The sequence below is a fragment of the Castor canadensis genome, chromosome 8, assembly GCF_047511655.1.
Source record: "Castor canadensis chromosome 8, mCasCan1.hap1v2, whole genome shotgun sequence".
NCBI classification, from domain to species: domain Eukaryota; kingdom Metazoa; phylum Chordata; class Mammalia; order Rodentia; family Castoridae; genus Castor; species Castor canadensis.
Genome location: NC_133393.1, coordinates 148,055,442 through 148,074,886, shown reverse-complemented (window position 1 = coordinate 148,074,886; position 19,445 = coordinate 148,055,442). Strand labels below are relative to the sequence as shown.

The following is a 19,445-nucleotide window of genomic DNA, read 5'->3' as shown; positions in this document are numbered from 1 at the left end:
AGGCAGAAGCCGTGTGTGTGTGTGTGTGTGTGTGTGTGTGTGTGTGTGTGTGTGTGTGGTGTGTATGTGTGTGTGTGTGTGTGTGGTGTGTGTGTGTGTGTGTGGTGTGTGTGTGTGTGTGTGTGTGTGTGTGGTGTGTGATGTGTGTGTGTGTGTGTGTGTGTGTGGTGTGTGTGTGTGTGTGTGTGTGTGTGTGTTTATGTTCTGCCTGTGCACTGGCTGCCAGCACTTGGTGGGTCTACATATGTTTGTGAATGGCACCGCTGAGGGGGCCGAGGTGTGAGCCTCTGCCTGCCGGGAGGGCCAGGAGTACCATCTGGGGGCGCAGATGGAGACTGGGCTAGGGCCTCTCTGTCCCTGAGCTGTGTCTGTGCAGTGCAGGTCCGGCAGGTACAAGGCTCTGGGTCTGTGTGAGCTCATGGTGGAAGGTGGGCAGAGGTGTCTCACCTGGCAGGGCATGGGCTGGGCACATGGGGAAGGGCTGTGTACCAGCCCTATGAAGTTCTGAAGAAGAGAGAGGGTGCTGGTGTGCTGTGTGCTTCTCCGTGCAGCAGAGGGGATGGCCCCAGCTGACTGAGGGGACTGGCTGTGTTAGTTTTTGGGTGACCAGGAAGGTGTGGGAGTTGGACATTGAGGAGAGGTAAGGACCATGTATGAGGACGCTGGGCGTCAGACATGTGAGGGTGTGTGCACAAACACATATAGGTGTGGTAAGTGTGACTGTGACCTTGAGTGGGGTGGCTTGGTGGCACCTCCAAGCTGTGGGGCCCAGCAGGGAGTGAGGGTCAGTTCCCAGAAAATCCACCTGTCTGTTGATTACCCTCCTGCCCTGGCCTTTCCACTTTCTTCCGAATCCCATGGCTTGGGATGGGGGATCCCCAGCCCCCCATGTGTGTATCAAGGCCCTCCCCCTCTGTTGCTCTATTTCTTTACCCACTTCCCATCTCCCTGCCACATTTCTCCATCTCTCTTCACCACTTGTCCCTGCCTTTTTCTTCTTTCTTTCTCTGTCTCTCCATCTCTCTATCTCTATTTTTCCATTGCTGTGTCTCTTCTCTAGCTCTTGGCTTCTACCTCCTCCATCTCTGTCTCTATCTGGCTCCATCTCTTTCCCTTTCCCTTCATCCCTCCCCTCCCTCTGCCTCCTCTCTCTCACACTGATATCATTTGTGGTATATTCGGTTGCCATGGGAAACCTAAGAAAGAAGTGAGTGTACCCTTCAAGACTTCAGCGTTTTCCCTCCTCCCTCCCTCCTGCTGTCCCCTCCCTCTCTTCCTCTCGCTCTCTTCCCCTTGCCTCCTGGCAGAGGAGAGCACTTGGGTGAGGAGCTGCTGCCGCTGCGCTGGGCCAGGACCCAAGACCCCATTGCCACTGCAGCTTCCCCGGGGGAACCTCCCTGAGACCCAGGTCAGGGACAGAGCCTCGCTGGCCACAGAGTCTCCTTTGCCTGCAGATGTCTGGTAAGGATAGGTCCTTCTGACTGTGCGTGTGTGGCTGAATGTGAGCACAGCTCACATGACCTGCTCTTGCAAACCCACAGTGTAGCCCAGCTCCATCTTGCTAGGTGTCCCTCCTGCCTGGCCCGGCCCCTGCCCCCCACCGCGGACACCCACACCCTGCCTCTCCGCCAGGGCCTCTGAGGCTGCTGGCAGAGCAGCAGGCCTGTTGGGGGCTGGGACAGGTCCACAGAGAGGGTGGGGAGGAAGCCTTTGCAAGCCCAGTCCCCTGCTCCTGCCCCTTTGCCCAGCTGAGAGGCTGAGCAGGCCTGGCTTGCACCCTGCAGGTTGGGGGTGTCTGCACACAGGGGTGGGGTGGAGAGCTAGCCTCCAGGGGAAGGCCTCTTCCTGTGGTGGGGGTTTTCTGCCGTGGAAGGGGGGTGTACTGAGGGGCTGGGTGTGAGCTGGAGGCATGGGAAGGCCAGCAGCTTGGATATGGGGCCTGATCCAGTGTCACTGAATTTTGGAGGTGGCAGGGGGAGCAGGCAATCAGGCATCAGGCGCTGTTCTGTCCTGGCTGGGACTGGTGGCTGCCCCAGGCTGAGGCTGTCACTGCGCTGTGTTGGTGGTGGCCACGTGGAGGGAGCTGTTGTCCTGGCGGGGCGGGGACTGAGTGACAGTTGCTGTGGCATTGTGGTCTCCATGGAGAGAGGAGGAGACAGGGAGGGGGCTGGCCAGCCAGGCTCTGTGTTGTGGTTGCTAAGCAGAGGGAGATGCTATCTCTAAGGTACGCCCCACGTGGAGGACAGGCTGCTGAGGTGTGGGGGTCCCAGGAAGGGGTGGTGCTGGAGGGGCTTGTGCATGGGGAGAGGGTGGGCTGCAGGAGTGTCAGGGAGGGAGGCTGCAGGGGACTTGGTATTGAAATAGGTGTTCTTTGGAGAGGGAGGCCTGATGGGCAGGTCCGAGCTGCCTGTCCATGAGACACTGGTTTTCCTCCCTCTGTATCTTCCCTCCCACTAGCCTCCCTCAGCAGCTCCCTCCTCAGGGGTCTTTGATCATAAGGGACCCATCTGGACACAGCTCTTTGTTGCTCCTCTTTGCTGTGGACTCCATGCTGTGCACTGATGTTCACTTATGAGGTCCCAGATAGAGGAAGTGACTTGCCCAAGGTCACACAGGCACAGGCTGGGGCTGCCTGGCTGCTGGGCATCTTCCTTTCTGTGTCCAGCTCTCAGGGACAGCTCCTTCTCTCCCTTTCTGAGACCATTCAGTTCTCTCTGTGCCCCCAGACCCCAGGAATTTGCCTGAAACAACATTCTGTTGAAATTATTGCATTAGGAAGCAGCTGGGAAGAACATTGAGCTTCTGAGTTCGAATTCTGGCTCTTGTACTTGCACTGTATGCTGCTATGCCTCAGTTTCCCCATCTATATAGTGGGGACAAGGTTTCTGTCTCACAGGCTTGCTGAATGGGGATATGGACATATGTCACAGCATGGTTCCTGGCATGCAGCCACATCTCAGCAGGTGATCACCACCACCAGCCTTTGTTCCTGTTTCAGATGATTTTAATATGACTTTCTGATGTGTACAGGAGGCCAGTGGTGTCTTCTTGGAAGAGATCTGCCTTGTTGTGTCCTTCCCCATGGCCCTCCTGCACAGAGAGTATTATTCTGAGCTCATGGTAACAGGACCGGAGGCCTGGAGAGGCAGAGGACCACCTGACGGTCACAGGTTGCCTTGGTAGCCGAGCTGTCTGGGGCTGTGTTCCTGCTTGCTCTGGGGACTGCGCGTGTGCTCTAACTGGGGCACTGTTTCCTAGCTGTGGCTGAGCCCCTGCCTCTCGCTTCCTTCTTGGGTCTGTGTTCTGAGTGGATTTTGCCAGTTTTGGTCTGGGGCCTCAAAAGCCACATGTGTCATGCGTGAGTCTCCAGTTCAAAGGAAGCCTGTCCATCTACCTCCTTGATACCATGGGGGCTGCCAGGCAAGGGACTGCAAGGAATGCCCAAAGGGGGACGTTGGAGGGACTTGGGGAATAATGAGCGGGATGACTGTCTTCCTGTCATGAGGTGTCTTCAGGGATGGGCAGTGCCCTCGGGTGCAAGTTGTCTTTTCATCTGCACAATGGGATGATGACAGGTGGGATGGGGAGTGAGGGAAAGCACAGGATCTCCCTCTTCCTTCATTCAGCCATCTTTGCATTTCCAGTGGCCTGGGATGAGGACAGATGTGGTCCTGGATGACCCCAAGGGCACAGTTGGACCAGCCAGGTCCAGACCTTCTTCATTACAATGCAGGACTTTCTCAGGGACAGCCAGGGGAAGTGTGATGAGTGTGTCCATGAGACCACAGCCTGGGGCTGGGAACTGCCAGACTTGGGCTTTGTGTCCTGAAGTCGGCATTTATGGACCGTGGGATCTTGGGCACCTCACTTTCCTCACCTGCACAATGGGAGGCAGGATAATAATGGAAGTAGGGTTACTTGAAATGAGCTAAGGCATATGGAAGAGACCTTGGTATGCTTGACACTGTCCAGCGGCCCAGTGGTTTAAGGGTCTGTGGTTCCAATGCTCCCACATGCTCTGTGTAGAGCCTTTCCCTATGTCTCTCCCTGACTTTGCATTGGCTGTTCCCTCTGCAGGAGTTGCTGTTCCTTCTTTGCTCCTTGCTGTTCCCTGACTGGTTGTGTCAGTTTGTCACCTCCTCCAGGAGGCCCTCCAGACCACCCTGTCCATTGTTCGGGGCTTCCTCAGTCTGTGTCCTTATAGCCTGGAACACTGCCAAACCTGCTTTGTTTATTAGCTTGTTTGCTGTCTGCCCTCCCATCCCTGTGCACTGTCAGTTTCCTGAGGGCAGCCGTTCCTGTCCGGTTCCGTGCTCTGTCAGTGCTCTAAGTGTGGCCTGGCCCTGAGTGAGTAGTGCAGTGGCTATGCGGGAACACATGGGTGGGCAATCCTGCTGGCCACCCTGGGAGGTCGGGCTTGTCATTGTCATTATTCACAAGGAGAGGGGGGTGAGGTGGACTTGGTGAGGTGCTGAGGACCACAGTTGGAAGCAAGAGACAGGCCTGGCATTTGATACCGACTCCAGACCCTGTGCTTTCTTCTGCTGTGCTAAACCGCCTTGCAGGGGGGCTTGCGTCTCAGACTGGAGGGTTTGGACTTGACTCTGAATGCAGAGGCAAAATCACAGAGGCTCCTGGACAGTGGAGCTGTGTGCCCTAAGGAAGAGCTTTTGGTAGCAGCCAGGATCGTTGAAAGAAATCAATTCAGCTGCTCACTCCCTGGCTGTGTGACCTTTGGCAAATTACTTAACCACTCTGATCTCAGTTTACTTGTCTGTAAACAGGAACCATCTCTGAGCTGGCTTTTGGAGGCAGTGACTTTGAGCTTTGGTTTATGGATTTGGCTCTGAGGCCCCCTCTCCAGGATCTAGAAGGACAGCCTCTGCTGACCCATCCACTTCCAGGAGGCCTCACTGGGACCTTGGGGTTTTGATTTCTGAATAGGGACTTGGGGTTTTGGTTTCTGAATAGGGGACATGTTAAATGCTTGAAGAGGCCATGTTGGGTGCTGCCAGCCTAGGCTTTCCGTGCCCATTTTGCAACCTGACCCCTTTCCCCTCTAGGTCAGGAGAGTTGAAAAGAAAGAGAAAGAAAACAAAACAAAGAGGAGAGAGAAGGCAGCTGGCTTAGTTGAGCACCTACTGTGTGTGCCAGGGACTTTCCTGCCTGCTTCTCCTCCCATGGCCACAGCAGCCCAGGCACATGTGGGGGAAGGGTAAGCACACTTGACCCACCTGAGGTCTGGAGCAATTCTCCGCCAGGGCTCAGAGCTTCCTGCCCACACAGTGTCAGGAGAAGGGAAAGGAGGCCAGGAGAAGAGTTGAGATGCCAAATGGACCTGCTCCTGGTCACCTGGGGGAGTGAGCTGTGGTCCCAGCTCTACTAGGACAGGGCGCATGTAGAGGACCCTGTTTCAGAGGCTGAACCTGGAGGGGCTGTGGAACAGATAGATTGCCCACCCTGCTGGCAGCCGTGCCAGGCCAGGGAATAGATCTGGCCTTGTGTGCAGTGTTGCAGTGTCTTGCTCAAGACCCCGTTTGTTTGGGGAGGAGAAAGGGGGGTCTGTGGTATCCAACAGAGGTGGGATTCATGGCCAGGGCTTGGAAAGGGAGAGGGCCTGCCTGGTACTGGTGGGGCCTGGACAGCTGCCAGCAGGGAGGCAGGAGAGGTGGGGCCAGGGCGTGGTGCTCTGCTTGGGAGGGGCTGTGTGCTTGGAGGGCTCAGGCGGGAGGGAGGTGGGCGTCCTACTCTCCCTGCTTCCTATCCGAGGGAAGGGAGTTCCCTGTGTGAGTGGGGAGCGCTTTCCCAGGAGCCCCAGTCTGAGGGTGGAGGCGTTGGGGGTGTTCTAGGCTTGGTCTGCTCTCTTTAAGTGTGGGAGAGGACGGCCCCCCTGGTGGAGGACCCCTGATTTCTGGGGAGATGGGAAGAGGCGGTCCCTGAGGACTGGCAAGGGGAGGGGATGAGTTTGGGGCAAGGGCTGTAGGAAGGCCTGTTCCGAGGTTGGAAGCAAAGCACTGTGGTCACATCCCAGTCCTGAGCTGTCACTTGCTCATCTGTGAAATGGGGACCCGTAGGGGTTCTGGGAGGGTGGAGTAAGGTAGGGTGGAGGCAGAGGGCCTGCACACAGTAGGCCCACAGCTTCTGGGGACTGCATGGTAGGGCCTGAGGAGTTCTGGAAGCTGCCACAGGCCCATCCTCGTATCCTCACCACACTGGGTCACAGCTATGATGTCACAGGCTCAGCTGGGCAGGGTCTGCCTTGAGCTGTGAGGCTGACGTGGGCCACAGGCCTCCTCCCTGCCTCCAACTTGCTGTGTGACCCTGGCTAGTGCCACACCCTCTCAGGGCTTGAGGACAGTGCCTGAGTTCACCGGAAGACACAGATCTTCCCCTTTCCATCCCTGGGAGGAGATGGGCCTGTAGAGTGGTCCTGTGTCTGGGCAGAGCCTCCAACAGTGAGCATGTCCTGCTGTGCCAGGCACTCTGGGGTGTCAGAATGGGATGGCAGATCAGAGTAGAGAAACTCCTGCACCGTGACCTGTGGCTGCACATAGGAGTCAAGTGCATGGGCCATGTGTCAGATCCCAAGTCCACGGGTTAACATTACTGTGCCTCCATCCTTGCTTGGGCCAGTTCCCACCTCACAGTCAGGATGGGTGGTGTGAGGTGCTCTGCTCACCTGGCACAGGGCCCCCAGAATGCTAGGGTTGTCCTGGGGCTACCTGCTTGCAGCACTAGGTAAGGTGGGATCCAGGAGGATGGAGACAGGCTGTGGCTTCTGGGGCCTGGGTTAGGAAGGGTGAGGTTGTCTGCCCTCGGCTCTCCCCACTGTCTGGAAGCAAGATGTGGAAAGGGACAATGGTTTTGGAACGGAAGCCTGGACTGCACCCCAGCTCATTTGCCTTCTCTGGCTGCATGGCTCTCGCTGTAATCCTCTGTTTTTCCATCTGTAAGAGGGGCTGTCAGGAGGATCAAGTGAATGTCAGGAAAACTGTGTCCCTCTACTCCTTCTTGCATGCTGGGTACCCACTTGCTGTTTCCTGTCTCTGCCCTGCTGTTGCCTCTCTGATTTGGTGCTGGGCTTGCTGACAGGATGGTGGGGCTCAGCTGAGATGGAGGGTGTGCTGGATTCTGGAAGGGTCCAGGGGATTGTCATAGGGGTCCATCTGAGCCCACGAGGACAGCTGTACTCATCAAGGGGATTGAGAAGTCGAGAGGGGGCTTGACAGGGAACCAGGACCCCAGAGTGCTGGAGTTTGGGTCAGAACCAGCTGGATCTCCTGCCCACTCCCTGTACTTGTGGCAGCCTGTGGCCCAGGGCCACACCCCTGTGAGCTGCTGAGCAGGGAACCTGGGCCTGCCAGCTCCCAGGGTGGGCACTGTTGCTTCCTGAAGCCTCTGAGCCTGAATGGCCACGATGGAGTAGGAGCACAGCAGGCCTGAGTTGAGCTCAGCTGCCATCTCTCCATCTCCTCCCGGCTCTGTCTGCATCCCATCTTTCCGGCCCTGCCTGTCTTCTGTACTACACCCCTCATCCTACTCTTGGCCTTGGAAGGAGCTGGGTGAGTGATGCTATCAGGTTGCACAGGGAGATTTGGGGGGTCCTATGCAAGAGTGTCCCTGTCAAGGAATGTGCAGATATATAACCCCCTTGCATCCGGGAATCCCACACCTGCTGTCGGTGTGCTAAGTAGAAAGGGATGGGTGGCTGCCCTGGGCCTTCCCAGAGGCTATCACTGGCCCCTGTTTCCAGCACCACAGGCCCCTGTGTGTCTTCTGGTTTTCCCACGGGATTTGCCTCACAGCTAGCTGCTCATTCCCCTGGGGGCACAGCAGGGTGGGTCCTCACCGAGGTGGGGCTTCCCCCATCGGCCTTTCCATGCTGTGCACAGCCGGGTCTTCACAAGTTTCCATTTTGCCAGTGAGCACAGCTCTGGGCTCGCTGTGTGATGGGTGGGCTGTCCTGGGGGTGGCTGGTTGGAGGCGATCTGCTTCCAGGGGCAGGTGTGGACATCTGGGTTCCCTGGCAGTTGCTGGCAGACAGTGTCAGGCAGGACCCCATTCTGGGTGGGATTCCTACTTGCGGGGCTTCTTGGGATCTGGGACATGAGTGGCTATGGGGGTCCTGGGGACTTTGACATGACAGCTGTAGCAAATGCTGGGAGGTCACATTGTCCCTTACCATTCCTCACCAGCTGTGATGCAGGTGCACTGGGCTTTTGGCCCCTGGGCACAAAGGGGAGCCACTTCCGTACCTGGCTTCTGGAGCTCCTGATGCCCACAGGCCTGCTGTGGTCTTCTGGAACTGATGGTTGCCAGCCCCTGAAGAGGGGACACAGGAGGTTGGAGCAGATTCTGGAGGACTGGCTCCCATGGTGTTTTTTGCCCTAGCCTTCCTCAGTTTCCCCATCCTCCTTGGAGTCTGACTTGTATCAGTCCTGGTACTCCTTTTTCCCTTGGCTAAACTGGAGATCCGTGTGTACTGCGGGGAGGGAGCACTGGGCAGGGAGTCTGGAGTCTTGGGTTTGAGCTATGGCAGTGCCCTGAGTCAAAGGGAGTCATTTATTCCTTTAACAACACTTTAGTAACACCACGTGCCAAGCACTGTTCTGAGAACTTCATAGAAGTTCACTCCATTCTCACAACAACCCAACAAAATAGACACCATCATATCCCCATTCTACAGATAGGGAAACCAAGGCCCAGAGAGACTATGCATCCTGCCCATCGTCACACATCGAGTCACTGGTGAAATCAAGATTTGAATCTGGGCCATCTGACACTGCCCCGGTCTCTGTGAGAACCGTGTTTTGGACAGGTCTGAGCCCCTGGTTTGAGCCTTGAGAACATCTAGAAAGGTGGCCTGGTACCCCCTGTAGTAGGTACAGGATCAGGTTGGATTTGAGTCCTCAGCTTTGTCATTTACTGAGCAAGTCTCTTGACTTAGCTGAGCCTCAGTTTCCCCACCTGTAAAACTGGGTAATAGTGCTTTCTTGGCAGGCTTTTGTGAGAATTTGGTACAATGGGGTCTGTAGGCTCAGCACATGATGGGCATCTGAGTCCAGGTCCAGGACAGAGAGAGGGCAAGGCGACTTAAGGGACGCAATGCCAGCATGGTGCAGCGTGTGTCATAGGCCTGCTGACTGGCTTTGCGTTGCTGTGCACACACACCTGTCCACCTGTGTGTCTACTGTGTGGCCAGGCCCAGGCTGGGGACGCAACAGACCCCGGGCATTACCCACACATTCTCATACACAAAGCCACTGTCAAGAGACCACTCGAGAGCTCACAGAAGCCCACAGTGAGTTCCAGTCTCAGAAGAGTCATTGCTGGCCAAGACTTTTTCTGGCATCTCCTTGGGACAGGGACCTTGGCTGTCTTGTTTTCAGCTGACAGCCTGGCATGTGTGTAGCAGGTGCTCTGTGAGTGCTGTGGCATAAGTTATCCTAAGGTCATTTCTCAAATGACTTCTAAAAGCCATCCCCTCCTGCTTACTGCTCACTCGCAGTAAAGACACAAATTCCGAGAGGCAGATCACATGGGTGGGGCGGGGATCCTGGAACTTTCCCAGGACTCAAGCTGAGAGTTGAACCCAAGCCCCCTGGCCCCCAGTCCCCTTGTTTTGTGCACTCACACAAACACCACTGTGCAGACACACACATGCATACACACACCAGGCCTTGATCCAAAAGCTTCCCTCTGGTGGCTGCTCAATTTTCTAGCCTGAAAGTGTCCATCTGCCCATCTCTCTGCCAAGGCCCGTGGGCTGGACACCGACTGAGGCACCTGTTCTGGGACCTCCCCCCACAGTTGGTGGCTGCCTCCAGGATGGGGCAGGAAGACTGAGAGGGAGCCCTGGGAAGGTGGGGCCAGCCTGGGGTGGGGTGCTGGGAGCCCTGCCTTGGCATGTGCCCTGCTGGTTGCCTGGTGGACTCTGTCCCTTGCTTCTGGCCACATCTGCCAAGTCCCCTCCTGAAATCCCACCTGCCCAGGTCCCCTGGCCACCCCACCCCACCCTGCCATTGGGGCTCTCTTAAGCTTTAGGGGAAGGGAGTATCCCCTCCCCCTCCCCCTCCCCCTCCCCCAGGAAGTCTGCCCTAATGCCCGGGAGGATGATAATTAGCATGAGGCAGGCTGATTAGCTCAGAAATTAAGTCTTTGTTTCCCTCTCTCCCCAGTTTCCCTAATTGAGCAGATGCAGAGTGGGGGAGCAGGAGGGGCTGTCGGGTTGGTCACGGGGCTGGGGGCTGTGGGGGACACGTGTGGCTGTGTGCTGGCCACGGGGTTGGGGAAGGAGCTGGCATGGACTGGGGCACGGCCCAAAGACCCCAAGCTCTGCACTCTTTCCCTGGTGGGGGAGAGCACACTCGAGGGTGGGGCCCAAGACCCACAACTCTGGGCTGGGACCAAAGGGAGAGAGCGCCCGCCCTGACCCTCCGCTGTGGGTGTGACATTCGTTCGTCCCTTCATTCCTGTCTTCGTATTCCATTCCTGTCGTTTATTGAGCACTTACTGTGCACATTCACTAAGCAGGACACTTCTTCATGTCTCTCCTTGTTCAGGCTTCAGGATGATGGTGCAGGTGTGGGACCCTCAGTTTTCAGTGGAGAAATCTGGGGCTCAGAGAGGCCAGGGCAGGGCGCAGATCCAGACGGTCTCCTGGAGCCCTGGCCTGGGCTGAGGGTGCTGGATGCCAGCATGGCAAGGCCCCCTTCGTGGGTTATTGGAAGGAACAGTAACAATGACAGTACTAATGACAGCTGTGCTGAAGTAGTTGGCACTTGCTGTGTGCCAGGCAGGTGACAGTGCTCTTCATGTCTTCATGCTCTATCCTATGGACCATGGGGACAGCGGTACTGGAAATTGAACTAGGCAAGGGCTCTCTCTACCTCTTGTTTTTTGTTTCTGAGATTGGGTCTCCCAAGAGGTCCTCAGGACTTCTTGATGATCCCAGGCCCTTCCTCCTTGACCACGGCTCCCTGTGGTCCATGCAGCGAGGAGCCTGGTTTGTAAGTAAGCACTCAACACATGCATGTAATAGTGTTCAGCAGAGACCAGCTCCTGACTGTCCCCAAAATAGCCATGCCTGGAGCTGCTGTGACTTGGGCTCAGCAGGGGACCCAGGTGGCTGGCTTTCCTTAAGACAACCAAGTTTTGGTCTTTCTTTTCTTCCTGTATTGCAGAGGGGCAGCTGAGACAACTCCCAGGACCTTCCTGCTGGTAGGGTTGGGGCTGGGCTTTGAGCCTGGGTGGCCTGGCTCCAAGTACTGTGGGGGGCAGGCTCCCGAGCACCAGTGTCCACTGCCACTGTCTGTCCCTGAGGTGATCTCCCACCCTAGTCCTCATCCTCAGCCACTGCTTGGGTACTGCCCAAGGCCACACTGCTGCTTCCCCAGCTCCTATTGGGCAGGGAACAATAAGCCTTCACCCTCCACCCTGGGCTGCCTCTGGTTGTTAGATGTCACACGTCCTTTGGGAGGGGTCCCTCTGACCCCTGAAACTCAGTCTGTTTCACACTGGACCCCCCCATCCTCCTGCACTCCTGAGTATTTGTCTTTCTCATTGGCCCCCTGTTCTAGGGTTCACACCATCCTAGCTCAGCCTCCCATAAAGACCCTGGAAGTTGTCCTTGAACCCTATCCTTGAGGTCACCAAAATCTGCTCTCATGTCCTGTCATGGCTTGTCCTCCTTGCTGCCCTTGCCACCATTGAATTGTCACCATGGCCCTCACTGCAGCCACATCACCGCCCCCCCCCCAACTCATTCTGCACCCTTTGGTTGGTGCCAGCTCCTCAGTGCGGCTCCCCACTGTCCTCATGCCAATATCCAGAAACCTTGCCCTGGCTTCTGAGTCCTGCCAGAACTTGGCCCAGCCTTGGAACTCCTGCTTCAGGCTCCTCCCACCCCCAGGCACAATCCAGCCCTCCTGGCTTCGTTCCAGTTCCTCAAAAGTGCCACCTGGGTCCACCTGGGTTCATGGTCTTTCCCCTTGGCAAAGCCCTTCCTCGCCCCAGGGAGGCAAGGTCCCTCGGGGCCCAGTGTGGGGCCTCCCTCTCATGTTCCTGAGAACCCATTTTGCAGATGGAGAAGCTGAGGTTCAACTGGCACCAGGACTCATCGTCCTGGCCTGTGCTGTCCTTGGTGCATGCGTGTGTGCACGTGTGTGCACACGGCGGCATTCTGGCTGCTGTCTGTGCGAGGCTGTGTTTGGGCTGTGATGCTGAGCTGCCTCCTCAGGGAGGGGAGGTCTGGGACTGTCTCTGGGGACCGAGCATGCCTTTCCTGTGGGTGGTGGGGATGCTAGGTGTGAACTTGGGGGTGTCACAGCCTCATCAGCCTTTGGGACCATAGCCCCCCAGTTTTTTACTTCTTTCCCCATCCCTTCAAAACAAACACCCGCGAGCCCAAACCACCCATCCAGCCAAGGCACAGATGGAGCCGAGTTGGAATTAATTAGTCTTGTTGCCAAGGCAACTGGGACCTGGACCAGTCTTCTCCCTGGGCCCGCCCCCACCCTCCTGCTGGCTCCTGCCTCTTACAGCCCCACCTCTTGTAGTCCTGGCCCCGCCCTCTCCCCTTTGGCAATTGGGGAGATCCTTGGGGACTCTTCCAAAGTTGGGGAGGCAGTGATGGGTGTCTAGAGCTGGCTTGGAGTCCCTACTTGGCTACTCTTGACTTGGTGGGACCTTGGGCAAGTCCCTGGACTGCTGGAGCCACCTTTGGTGCAGTAGGATGAGTGGATGGACCTGTCCGGGGGCAGGGGGAGCATCATGGAGTTGGGAGGGGCGTGAGGGCGAAGAGTGGAAGAGGCCTAGATGTGAGCAGTTATTGAGGATACAGTGGGGGTTCATGGTGGCACCAGTTGGGGGGGGTGCAGTGATGAGTGCTTGATAGAGGCTGGCATCTCCATGGTTTGTGGCAATTCTGGGGCATCCCCATCCCCACCCACAGGCTTGACACACCCTCCATCCTGACCTTGCCACTCTTCCTCTGAGCTGCTCCCCTTCCTCTCAGTCTCATCTGGACACCAGTGGCCAGGGCTGTATTCTCCATTTTTGTCCACTGGCCTGTCCAGCAGTCCTATGGGGACTCTGATTCTTCCTCTGGGGATGATGTAGCTTCATGCTTGTCTGAAGAATGGGCATGCCGGCAGCCAACCTGCAGGTGTATGGTGAGCTGCACCCAGCCCTGGCCTTAGTCTCTGGTAACCACTCGGGTGCTTCTTGTGCCACTGCTGGACACAGGCTGGGGAGTGAGCACTTGTGAGCCTCTCAGGAAATAGAGGCAGCCACAGTCACAGTTACAATTACAGTCATGACTGGCTCTGGGGCTCCCTCCTGTCATCCTCTCCTCTCCAGGGAGAGCTCAGGTCAGAGCTCCGCCATCCGCAGATGGGGAGACCCAGGCCTGGTGGCGTAGCTGAGGCAGGGCGGCCTCCCCAGATAGGTTTGGGCACACTGCTTTCTGAGTGTTGCTGGATGTTGCTGGCTGCAGGTGCACATCCAGGTCTTTGAAGGCCTGCTCCAGTCTCTCACTGGGATGTTAAGGAACCCCCTCCTCCTGTCCAGAGCCATGTCCTCTCCTGAGACATGGAAGACCATGGAAGATGTAGCTGCTAGTCACTGAAATAGCTTCGGGCCATGGTTTTTGCTGCTTTGTACCAGTTGAAGGGGCACCTATGGGCTGTGGCTGGCCTGTAGAGGATATGGGGGACCTGAGGGAGGACGGGTACCTCTAACCCCTTCCTTTGTCTTTTGGAGCTCCCAGTGATGGGCTTGGCACGCACGTGACCCCTGGGTTGGTAGGATGGGGCCCAGGGCAGTCCCAGGCCTCTGTTCTGCTACCTACCTGTTCTGGAACCCACTGGGCCCCTGGAGGCTGAAGACTGTCTCTCCTGCCACCTGTCCAGTTGGCCATTTGCTCCTGTGTGCCAGGGAGGTGCCTCACATACTGGCATAGTGGGTCAGGAACTCGGGAGAGAAAACGGACTAAGTCTGGCGACTGGACTTTCACCTTGACTCCGAGCCTTTCCTTGGGGCCTCATTTGCAAGTCGCTGCCTCTTCGTGGGTCTTAGTTTCTTCATCTGTTAGCTGGGCATTCTGAGGCCTTCAGTGACATCACGGGGCGGGGGGAAGCTCTTGAGATGCAGGGAGTAGGGGCTGCAAACTCCGATGCTTGGAGGGACCTCGTTATGTAGAGGTGCACATCTGGTCTGGGTAAGCCAGGAAGCCACTATGGCACAGTGGGGCCTGTGGCAAACTCCAGCGATCAGCACTGGTGGATGGCACCGAAACTGGAATTTGTATCCACATTGAGCTGGCCAGCAAAACCGAACCACAGGCTGCATTTGGAGCTGCCAGCCTGCCCCAGAAGGCGAAAGCTACAAATGGATTAACTGGGGGGAGCTATTTAACTCTCCTTTACATAATAACAAGGGCTAACATTTATTGAGGGCTTGCTCTGTGCCAGGAGACAGCTAAGCACTTTACTGGGATTATCCCGCTTGATCCTCACACCAGCCCCCAGGCAGGCTGGGTGCCATTGCTGTTCCTACTTTGTAGATGAGGCAATTAAACCACAGAGAGGTTAAGTCTGGAGCCCAAGGTCACACAGCTGCAGGCGGGAGGAGGACTCACCCCTGGGGACAGGTGGGGGGAGGGCAGGGTGGACCCACTTGGCAGGGAGACTCTGAAATGTACAATCCCAGTCTGTCACCTCTGAGGAGGCTGGGGGAGGGAGAAACAAAATTAAACGAAGGGTGTGTGGAGCTGAGGAAGAATAACTTATTTTTTAGGAGCTTGTTAACATTTGTGAAGTTAAGAAAGCAGAAGTGGATGTTCCTCGCTTGCATATGTCAAAGGGAGGGCTGCAGGGGAGGGGGGTGCACAGCATGGTTCCTGGCAGGCCTCATGTGCCTCCCCTGGAGGGGGACTTGTACCCCGGGCTGCCATTGCCAGCCCCTGCTCCTCGAGGGTTTGTGGTGGCTGAGTGTAGGTGATTTTTTCAGATCCAGCTGCAGCTATGGCTCCTGAGAGCCCACGGTGCGCTTTGTCCCACCCTGTTGTAGCTGTGACTTCCCTGCTGGGCCCAGGACCCACAATGCCATTGGCAGAACTGGTGGTTCTGAGGCCTACTGCTTCAGCTCTCTGGGCCTCAGTTTCCTTATCTTCATGGGGGCAGCGACAGTGCCTACCCCTAGCATTGTGAACTCTGCATAGAAATTGCCTACCTGAGATGACATTAGCTTGCAGGGAAGCGGTGTCCTCTTTCTCCTTTGTCTTCCTTCCACGGTCCAGAGAGCTGGGTGATCCTTGTTCTGGGGGCCTCAGCGGATCCCATCTGGCCTGGCCAGCACTGTCCTGAAGTCCCAGATCCACCACTGTCCTTTTACAATTATGGGTCTGTGTGTCTCCTCTGGAGCTGTGAACTTCTTCAGGGCAGGGCTATGTCCGTCCTGGTCACCATAGGTCCCCTGCACCTGCTCTGGGGCTTGGCACGGAGCGGGATACTCCGTGGGATGAAAACACTGTGAACAAAGCGCCTCTCCTGTTGGCTTGACTCAGTTGGAATTAGAAGTCCCTGCATGGTGCGTGTGAGTGGCCCGTTTAAAGGGCTTTCGGGCCAAGGTCCTCACTTGGCCTTCCCTCTTTAGGAAGAAGCAAGACAGGGCAGGGTCTGCAGTTATGAGGAGCTGGGTGGGGTGGTGGGAGGGAAAGAACAGATTTGAACCCGGCACTCACTTGCTGTCTTATTGTTTGAACTCCACTCTGGCTAGGTGTGGAGGTCCTGGGGGCAGTGACAATGCTCTTCCCTTTAGGGACTTGGAGGGGATCACAGCGCATCTGCTGGCCTCAGGCTCCATTCTGTCTTATCGGTGATGCTTAGGAACCTCTTCCTGTTCCACTGGGCTGTGACTCTCAGTGGTTTAGGTTTGTCACCAGACACTGCTCTGAGGCCCTGTGATGTCCACACGTGGCTCAGCCACAGGTGTCTGGGTCTTCAGGGCAGAAGAGTCAGCACCTTGCTGTTGGCCCAGGCCTGTGTTGGAGGGGGCTGCTGTCTGCCTCTGGCAGAGGTGGAGTCAGACCACAATGGGGGAGGTGTGGCTGAGGGTTGGCGATGGCAGGATGGGGGTGCACGCTTGAGGGGAGGGTTCCCACTTGGGAGACATTCTGGTGGTAATGACCCATTCTCCCCTCCCACCCTCTCTTCCCCTCTGCTGGGTGGGCTGGGACGCAGCTCTTGGTCTTTGGAGGAAGGGAGGGGGCAGTTTCTGGCCACGCTTTCTGAGGCCTGCCCTCTCTGTGCCTGCATTTCCTCATCTGGGCCTGGGACACACCTGAGAATGCAGGTGAAGCACTTTTTTCTTCCCTCCCCCAGGGCCTGGGAGGGACTGGGAGAGAGGTGAAGAAATGAAGTCTGTGGCTGGGGAAGGGTGAAGCTCAGCTCTGCACTCGTGGAGTGAGAAGAGTGGGGAGCAAGTGGGCCACCGTGGGCTGGTTAGCTTATCCTCTGCTCCAGGAGCTTGGGGAAAGGACAGGAGGGACAAAGCATATTTATTGAGCAATAAACCTGGTGTGGCTAAGCATTGTGTAAGGCGTTGGGGAAAATCCTCCCCACCACCAGGAATCCCAGGCTGAGGGGGAAGGCAGATTTGGAGACCAGTTCTTATGAGGCCACTGATGCCTGATGGGCTGGAGGGCTTCCTGTAGGAGGCAGCCTTGAGTCCTGAAGGAGGAGTAGTCTTTGCCCCCTGGGGATGTTGGGCAGGAGGCTGTTGGGAATCTCTAGGGGAAAGGCCAAGAGGTGGCCACAGACTGTGTTCCAAGGTGGCAGAGGAGCTCCTGTGAGGGCTGGGCAGGGAAGCAGGATCCCAGAATCTGGGGAGGAGGGTGGGTCCATGGGCTCCCTTGAAGCCGGGAGACTGGGTCTTCCAGTGGCGTGAGCAGTAAGTAGGGTGTGGATGGCGTGTTCCAGGACAGGTGGAACGTGCTTGGAATTGGGTCCTGGCAGGGCTGGCATGAGGGAGGCTGGTGGAGATAGGGATTAGGGTTGAGGGAGGGGCCCAAGTAAGGGAAGTGCCAAGGTGGTCCAGTGTCAGGCCCGGGACTTAGTTCTGTGCGTGTACAAGCATGGTATGTGACGTGCTTGTGTGTACACGCTCCTGTGCATGGTGGGCAGCAGCTTGCCCTGCGGGTGTCATTGTTACCCCAGTGGGGTCAGAGGGTAGATTACAGGGACGGGGACAAGCCAGGTGACAGGGGCCTGAGTGTGGAGACAGGCGCTTGTGTTTTAAGGTGCTGCCTTGGGCGGCTACGCAGAGAATGGCTGAGGTGGTGGTGGCAGCCATCAGGTGACTGTTGCAGTTGTTCAGGAAGGTGGTCTGGGGTGGTGGCAAAGAGACCTGAGTGGGGTGGAGCACAGGAAAGGCTCCCTGAAAGAGGTGGCATTTAATCCTAACTGGAAGAAAAACGGGGTGGAAGGGAGGCCACAGAAAGTGGCTGGAGTGGGGCTGAGTATCTAAGTGCTTTTGAAGGATTAGAGGGACTGTCAAAGCCAGAGCTTGGTGCAGTTTCCTCAGGGCCTGCTCCTGCCCTACTCCACTTAGAAGCTCCGGGATCTGGATGAGGGTCAGATGCTCATCTCTGACTTCAGGCCAGCTGCTTACCCTCGGAGCCTCAGTTTACTCATCTGTAAGTGGGGGCTCTGTGTGCCTGGATAAGAGGGATGCTGGGAGCTCTAACCAGGTCAGCTCTTGGTCCAGGCGAGGCTTCCGGTATGGATTCTATTCACGTCCCCCTCTCCACCCTCCTGCCCCTCTGTGCCCACCTGACCAGAGTGTCCTGGGCAGGCTGAGGCCCGGGCCAGTGTGGCAGCTGTGTGCTGGTCCAGGTTGCATCTTCAGGGGTGATAATGAGCTTTCAGCCTGTGGGGAGGTGGGGGTGGGGGTGGGGACAGAGGCAGCAGGATTCCAGCCTAGGGGGCCACCCAGTCCTTTTGCCTTTTCACCTCCCACTTCCTGTGTGTCTCCTTTGTGCCAGGCTTCCTACTGGCACTGGAGGTATGGAATTGCACCCAGTGTTGTCCTGGCCTTCTGGAGGCAAATGGAGACCATTCAGTGGGATAGCATTTGATACTAGTGGGCGTGGGTTGCTTTGGAGTAGCCAAGTCAGACCTGGGGTTCAAGGAAGGCTTCCTGGAAGAGGTGACATCTGGGCTGAAGCCTATAGGGATTTACAGTGGTTGGGGGAAGACACAGCTCATGCCACAGAAGCTTCTCACAACAGCCAGGAGCTGGGTCTCTGTTCTTAGGGCTGCAGGAGCCCTAGACAGACTTGAGCAGGAGAGGCAGCCTTGGAGTTATCTTCTGGAAGGTTCCTTCTGGCTGCTGCACAGAGGGGCTGGAGGCAGGGACCAGAGTGGCAGGACTGGGAGGCTGGTCTCATCATGGACTTTGTGTGGAAGAGGCAGGAGTTGAAGATGAGGCCGGGATCCTTGGCCTGAGCAACCAGGCAGTTGGTGGTGACCGTGACTGAGTGGGAAGAAGTGGGATCGGGCAAGGAGAGCTGCAGCTGGGCTGAGCCTGGAGCACCTGAGGGTCAGGCTGTGGAGGCGTCTGGCAAGCAGAGGCCTGAGGTGTGTTGGTTAGGGGCACGGGTGAGACCATCCAGAGGAGCGGACAGAGAAGGGTCCCACAGGCTGGGGATGAGCCCCAGTGATAAGGGGCCTGGTGGGAAGTGGTGCTCTGGAGGGGGGTAGGGCATGGTCCTGAGGCCTTGGCCAAGGCTTTTGCCTTCTCTGACCTCAGTTTTCTCACCTGTTGCACAACAGGAGCCTCCTGGTGCCAAGGGAGCCAGCGGCCCTGGCCATTTGTGCAGCGCTTCGGAGGGTCAGAAGGAGGCTGGAGCAGGGGACCTGGGACCGAGCACACAGAGACTCTGGTCCTGGACTTGGGAAAGAGTGAGCTGACAGTGCTTACTGTGGCAGCATTTCCTGAGCATCTTTTGTGTGCCAGCTGCTGTGTCAGGAGCTGGGGACAGGGGATGCAGCTGTGGTCCCCCACTCAGGGCTCACACTGGGTGTGCTATACGGATGCACGCAGAAAACCAGGAGTGTTACGTCATTTTAAGCAAACCCAGTCTGAAAACTTGGACGTTTCTAAGAGAAATTTGAGGCTATTTATTTCCCAAAACAATCCGCAGGCTGGCACCTTACAGCAAATGCTCCAGGCGTTTGAAAGCGGGGCCGGGGCTTCCCTTTGCCCAAGTGCCCTGTGTTCCCAAGCTCCCTGCTCATTCTTCTCGACTCTACCCTGTGCTGGAGCCCTAGGCCAGGGAGTTGCCAGTTTGGTTAGTGCTCATTCATAAGGTGTGGACTGTCCGTTGGCAGGGCGCAGCCTCCGTCAGGGGTCCCCAGCCTCCTTGGGTGGCGGTAGGTTCTCTG

General features: G+C 56.9%; 1 protein-coding gene across 7 annotated transcripts in view; it reads left to right on the top strand.

Annotated features, from left to right (window-relative positions):
* Nucleotides 1-19,445, top strand: part of Elfn2 (extracellular leucine rich repeat and fibronectin type III domain containing 2) — a 50,428-nt gene that overhangs the window by 6,824 nt on the left and 24,159 nt on the right. For 2 of the 7 annotated variants that reach the window (XM_074084439.1, XM_074084436.1), the window contains exon 1: nucleotides 1,221-1,461. The exons of the other annotated variants lie outside the window; for them this stretch is intronic. The gene's annotated coding sequence lies outside the window, so the exon portion shown is untranslated. Of the gene's footprint in view, nucleotides 1-1,220; nucleotides 1,462-19,445 lie in introns of those variants that run through there. 7 annotated transcript variants of the gene reach the window in all.